The sequence below is a fragment of the Episyrphus balteatus genome, chromosome 2 (assembly GCF_945859705.1).
Source record: "Episyrphus balteatus chromosome 2, idEpiBalt1.1, whole genome shotgun sequence".
NCBI lineage: Eukaryota > Metazoa > Arthropoda > Insecta > Diptera > Syrphidae > Episyrphus > Episyrphus balteatus.
The window spans coordinates 21,195,304-21,202,234 of record NC_079135.1 but is presented as its reverse complement, the minus strand read 5'-3'; the positions used below and the strand labels follow the sequence as shown (position 1 = coordinate 21,202,234).

General features: G+C 27.5%; 2 long non-coding RNA genes across 2 annotated transcripts; both read left to right on the top strand.

The window, feature by feature from the left end:
* Nucleotides 1-3,167: 3,167 nt before the first annotated feature.
* LOC129912482 (uncharacterized) lies at nt 3,168-3,826 on the top strand. Its single transcript, XR_008771830.1, has 3 exons — nt 3,168-3,266; nt 3,537-3,689; nt 3,757-3,826. It is a non-coding gene; the product is annotated as an uncharacterized LOC129912482 (long non-coding RNA).
* Nucleotides 3,827-5,942: 2,116 nt separating this feature from the next.
* Nucleotides 5,943-6,335, top strand: LOC129912483 (uncharacterized). The gene is made up of 3 exons (XR_008771831.1): nt 5,943-6,012; nt 6,078-6,221; nt 6,292-6,335. It is a non-coding gene; the product is annotated as an uncharacterized LOC129912483 (long non-coding RNA).
* The last annotated feature ends 596 nt before the right edge of the window (nt 6,336-6,931 follow it).

Here is a 6,931-nt window from a genome sequence, read left to right as displayed (position 1 = left end):
AAAGCGTCAAGCTTTGTTACGACACCAACAAAACCTTTCCATTTCTTTGCAAAAAAAAAAAAATAGTAATTAATCTATTATAGAAATTCAATTTCTATTAATAATTTCTCACACAATTTTGTGGGAATTTATAGAAAGCTATAATCTTGTACCATAAAAAGATTATCTTATAAATATGTCATGAAACAATTAAATTCTGAAGATAAAAAATATACTTTTGGTCTAAATGGGTTGACCTTTTAGGCCAAAACTTTTCCCACCACTTTTTTTGACCATATTCTCAGTAAAATCTAACAAATAATGATGCAATTCAATAACAAGGTACTAAACTGACTCATCTTCCTATTCTTATAAGTTAAAAAGCTGTCGTGTCATAATCTTTGTGTCGGATGCATTTCCTAATTGAATAGTGCAAGAGCCAGAATTCTTATACAGTGTTATTGCGCGCATCCGAAACCAAAACGAGGAAGGTCAAACGAATTCAGTCGAGACCGATTCTTACCTGATAAACTTGCAACCAGTAAAAACTATTCTATTATATTCTTCCTCGCAACCGAGAACAACGCACACGTCTGAAGACTGACATCTCCAATGGCTTAGCTTCATAAAGATGGAGGCCCTCCATCTTCTAATTGAAGAACAAACTTTAGCAATAAAGTGCAATGGTATAAGAGTGTGGTTACGAATTGCTTACACTTTGACTGTTGGAACGCTCATAAATATTCTTCACTTTGCATCCGTAGTATTTGAACATCCGTTTGCCATCATCACAACAGTGTTTTTGTTGTAACAAACGTTATAGAGTTACTTGAAAGCGTAACCATAAGATTTCGACTGATTTTGTCGAAATATAGCATTCTTTGGCAGAGTTCATGTGGAAACGTGGGAATCCTCTTCGGCATCCAACCAAAAAAAAAACAAAAAAATGCCTGCTAGCTATATGATTTTAATGTTGATGTTAATGTTCTCATCCCATGCACAATTAGCGATAAAATCAGTTCACTATTGTCTACACTGGATGGCGGTGTTGTTGAGTGAAAATAAAATAAAACACATGGACTTGTGATGGCAAAGTGATGGAATCTAGCAGCGAAATTAACCCGATACAATTGCAGGCAAATTATTTTGGCCTAATGCAAGCTAACAAGATACTATAAAAATTAGTGACTCTCAAAGTCTTGATGTTTGTTTTTTTTTTGTTAGTGAGTGCAAATTCATTCAATGAAATTAAAAGAAGAGACCTTTAAGACACCTCTGGATTCACCTACTTTCCATGAGACGAAAGTGTGCTCTTTTTTGACTTGGTTGTTGTTTTGTGAATGTTTCTGAAGAATGTTGCAATGCAAACGACTCGACGATTAACTTCAAATGTTACATGAAAGTATCTACATTTTTTGTGCATTTTGCTTTTTTCCCGAATTGATGTGACCGCATTTGTTTGATTGAGATAATTAACAGATAGATAGTTGATTTAAAATTGTTTGTTTGGTATGGAAAGGGCAACATGTTGTAAACAATATCGAAGAATTGTTTAAATGAGGTCATTCAGGTGACATCGTTTCCACAGGTTTTGATATTTTAATTGATATTTTAATTGAAGAACATATTTAACAATTTTTAACCGAAGATCATAAATTTTAAAATTAATAATGTCAATTGACCTGCCTTTAGCTATAGTAAAACACGTGTTCTTTTTTTAAATTCAATATCTTCATTATTTACTTATATAAATTATTTCAAAATTTACGGAGTGAAAAAATAAGTTTAAATAATTTATTATTTGTATACATATAAATGCAAAAATTCAAACAAAAGACTATCTAATATTTATTTTTAGGCACTTTCCTAAATTTCAAAAATAAAACCCTGTTAGTTTATCCAGAAAAACTATTTTTTCTAAATTTCGTAGTTTTTACACAAATTTGCTTATTTTCAAAAAAAAAACCAAACTTTCAACACTATGTGAAAATTAAAAAAAAAAAAAGAAAAGAAGCTTCCACTGTTGAAAACAACGATTTGAAGAGTTGCTTATGTTATATTAGAACTTTTTGCTTTTCTTCCGGAATTTTGTCATATATTGGAAATTCTGTATATTGAATTTTTGTGGTTTTTCAAATGGGTACGCGAATTGGGATAAAAGGCCATTTTATATTATTTTTTTTTACTTGTCAATTTGGCAAAGCTTAGACCAAGCTTTTAAAAAGAATTTGACTAAAATTAAAAATATAAATTGGCGTATGCTCAGTCCCCCTTTTTGGAAATTAGTTATTACTTTTAAGGTAATATTACTTTTAAGACAATATAAGAAATCCTTGAAAATTAAACGGGTTGGAGTCGTAATACTGTATGGGTCATAATACTGTATTCAAAATACTGTAAGTCAAAATACTGTACTTCAAAATTCTGTATGCACAAAATACTACATGATCAAAATACCTACTGTAATTCAAAATTCTGTGTTTCAAAATTCTGGTTGGGCAAAACTCTGCATTTTAAATTTTCTCTATTTAAAAATTCTGTTTTCTGGTAGCGTAAAAAAGTGCGGTTTCAAAAAAAAAAAAAACAGAATTTTAAAATACAGATTTTTGTAATACAGCATTTTAATATACCTACAGTATTTTACTCATACAGAATTTTCAGTTGCAGGATTCTGAATGTACAGTATTTTTTGGGATTTGATCCTAGTATATACACTTCAATTTCATAGATTAAAAATGTTTTGCATAGGAGATTAAAATATTCGAAATAAAAAACAAATCAAGAAAAGAAAACATTTATTAGATGCAGCAACAATTTTAATAGTATACTTTTTTTAATAATAGGTACCAAAAAAATAAACGCAATTACTCAAAAAACTAAAATACCTAAAGTCGTTCGTTTTCTATTTTTTTTTTATAGATGATATTTTTTGCATTTAGTCTTCGTACTTCTTAAAAAAATATATTGTTTCTTATTTAGAAAAAAAAAAAAAATACACAGTTTCAAAATTGCGAATATAAACTGTCTATTTTGTCGTAAAACCTACAAGTTGAAAAAATCACCAATGTAATTTTTTTGTTTGTTGTATTTTTATTTTTCTTCCAAAATAAAAATCAATATGTAATTATTTAATAAAATTGTAAATCCCCAAATCATCTGTTTAAATATAAAAGCAACTGATGAATATTGCAAAGCAGTCCTATTTTAAATCTTCATTTATATTGTGCAGAAGGTTTAGTTTTCAGAGAAAATGAGGTCTGTGAATTTTGCATTGATTTTTGTTCTCGGTAAGTGCGTGAATTGTTATTGAAATTTAGGTAGTTACAATAGTAAATATTGGTTTAGGTATAAGTTAACCCTAAAAAGCTAACCTTATTTTGTAGTACGTATAAGATAACCATTCGTCGAAACGACGAAATGATTTTTAACTGCGCTGTTAAGAAAAAAATATTAACTAATTTGATTTTCGTCAAACCTACGAAGGTTAGCTATCTAGGGTTAATTAGTTAGTAATTATAAAAAAAATGATGCTATAAAAAATATATGTTTATCCATAGCATGTATGGTAATTGCTTCCAATGGTCAAAATCAAAAATGTCCAAGATATTGTCCTCAAGTAATTGATCGCGTTTGTGCTTTTAATGGAGCATCTTATCAAAAAGTCGACAACCACTGCATATTATCGATTTTAAAATGTCAAAACAATAAAGGTAGTTTAGTATTTTTGTTTTTCTTTGCAAAATAAATTTATTATTATTATTATTTTCGTCATTACAGATTGGACACGAGTAAATATGGAACTTTGTAAAAATTAAGCTATTTTATCTTATTTACATAGGAATAATAAAATTAAATAAAATAATAATAAATAAAAATTTAAAATCAAAAATTTAAAATAATAAAAAAAAATTTAAAAACAAAATTTGTTTTTATTCAATGGTTTCAATATCGTTGGTTCAATTAGCGACATGACTAAAGGTGAGTGACATTATTAAAAGCTAAGATTATGGGTGATATGCATAAAAAATAGTAAATGCTTTTACTAGAGAATTTTCAAGTATATACTATTTTTCATATGCATAAAAATCAAGTAAATGCTGAAAATTAAGTATTTACTATCATACATAGTAACTACTTTTTTGGATGAACTTTTTCAGTAAATACTTTATTCCATATGCATAAAAACTAGTAAGTACTTTTTTTTCTTTAGGAATTACTAGATTTTTTCAAGGTTACAAAATACCAACTTGTAAAATTGATAGTATGTATATACTTTTTTGTTTTAAAACCGCAATTATGAAGCCATGAAACTTATGAATAGCAGTCTTGAGTCATATTTTGACGCAATCTTTTCATGGTATTTCTTAAAAAATGATGGTTGTTAATATTTGTCGAAATGGCAGAATTTTTATGTATCAATTACCAAAAAGTTTAGAATGATCGATTATCGGGCTCAGAGTTAAATTTAAAAAAACTTTATCAAAGTCATTATTGTAAATGAATAGTAATTTTTTTTCAATAAGTTTTTATTTGAAGTAATGTCAAGTTTCAAAACTGTTGAGATAATTTCAACTCTGAATCGTATTTGAATTCCCAACAGTATATTAACTTTACTAGCCATGAATAATATATTTTAACGAATTCGCAATGAAAAAAAGAATGCAAAACTGTGTCGCACGTACTTGCTGTTATGTCAAAAGTTGCTTGAAATATTAAAGCTTTTTACAAATTCATAAAAGATTATTTTTAAAAAATATAAAATAAAACTTTAAAATAATATAAAATTTGGTTTAAAGTTAAATAACGTTTTTTTTTTTAATGCATCACAAAGAATTGGAAATCTAGAGCCGCTTTTTTAAAAAGAAGAAGAAGATATATTAATTGATAAATAAAAATAAAGTTTCAATAAAATCATTGAGTCGTTTTCAAAATAGATTTTTCATACAAAATTTCGATCTTTTTTTATTTTAATATTAAGGCCACTAAAAAGTTTTTGTTCATATTTTTTTATTGAAATTGGTGGTGTCGTTTACTAGAAAACGGTTCTATGGGAAATACCGTTAATTACGGTCCATATTTTCAATATTAATTTTTTTAAAGAAAATCGTTAGAGCCATCATGTAATATCTGATTGTTATCTCAAGTTCAATTTTTGTATGCTGCTGTTAAGTTCACTTTTGACTCACAAAAAAAGCACGAACAGATGTTCACATCGCAAACTCAAATTTAAGAAACAGTAAAAATTTGTATTGGATTACACGGTAAAACTTTCAGAACAATTTATTTGTAAGCCCTGCTAAAGCTAAACGAAAATTTGTCTATGTCTCCAAAGTCAAAAAAAACTCTTTTTTAGCAAGTAAAATGACCTGGACAATTAAATGCTAGTGACAAATGATTTTAATTTTTTCCAAAATAGCTAAGAATTTCGTTGGCTAAGCTGAAAATAATTTTTCGTTCAATCTAGTTGTGCTTTTTTTTGTAAGAAAATTTTCGTATCGCTTCAGCAGCATACGTACCAGGCTTAAATTCGAAAGGAATACCAATCATCTAAAAAAACGTATTTACTATTATTTTTGGGTGAATTCTAGTATTTATTTGGATGAATTTAGTATCTACTTAAAGTATTTGCCTGCTAGAAGGTACTTTTTGTATGCATACGAAATTAAGTAAATACTATGAATTTTACCTTTTACTAGAATTTATAGTATTTACTTTCACCTTTTACTTTAAGTAAGTACTACTTTTTTATGCATATCACCCTATATGTAGGTATTTTACGTTAAATTGGCTACCTTGGTCATGATTTAAATAATTAATTTTATTTATATTAATTTAATTTCAAATAATTAAATTGATTGTTTATAATATTATATATAGTATAAATAATTAAATGTGATTGTAAATCCCCCAAAAGAAGGGTATAAAAGCAATTTACAAAATAAACTTTATTTATTCAGTCAGTAACTGTCTTGATTTGTATTTCAAAAAAAAAAAAAAAAATGAAAAATTTTTTGCCTGTTCTTTTTGCTCTTGGTAAGTGAATTTTTAGACTCAAATTCGCTTCATTGCAATTAAATAAAATAAAATTTTATTTTAAGCCTGCATGTTAGCTATTTCCAATGGTCAATGTGGTGAAAATTGTCCTCTAGTTTATGCTCCAGTTTGTGCAACAAATGGTCAATTTTATCAAAGCTTCTCCAACAATTGTTTCTTGTCAATCGAAAATTGTAAAACCAATAATGGTAACAAATTTTTTAAATTTTTTTTATATTTTTTCTTTAATATTTTTTTTTTAATTATTTTTCATTACAGCTTATCGACAAGTAGATAATCGATATTGTCAATCAATGCTGGATTAAATTTTGTGTATATAAAAAATTAATAAAATATTTAACTTTATACACAACCTTTTTTTTTTAATTATATCAACTACAAAAAAATTCAATACAGACCAAAATAAACAAAAATTTGGTACCGAAAAGTTCAAAGAACCTCAGTTACATTTGTTATTCTTTTATATCTCGACATCTGTGATCATAAACAAAACTACTGAATCATGACTTTTGCACATATAAACTTTACTTCTCGACATCGTGATCTAGTTTAAACTTCATAAAGTCTATGTCCATCTTATTTTCAAACGAATACCTGTTGCAATTTCGATTGTCACTCTAAAAATAAACTCACAAGCTCAAGTCCAAAGCATCCGTTAATCTGGAGCAATAATTCTTTAAGACTCATTCATATGCATTTTATTGAACCAAAAAGCACTATCCTCATCTTCTCGGCCACTGAATTGAACCGATGGCATTTTAATGACCCAAGCTTTCGAACGTCATCAAAAACCGGTGTCATGTCACTTTGCTCTGGTTGCAATTTTTATTTGCAACTTTGAAATTACAGATTGTTTTGATGATGATCGCGTTGATTCATTTCGCAGTGTTTCGCTTCG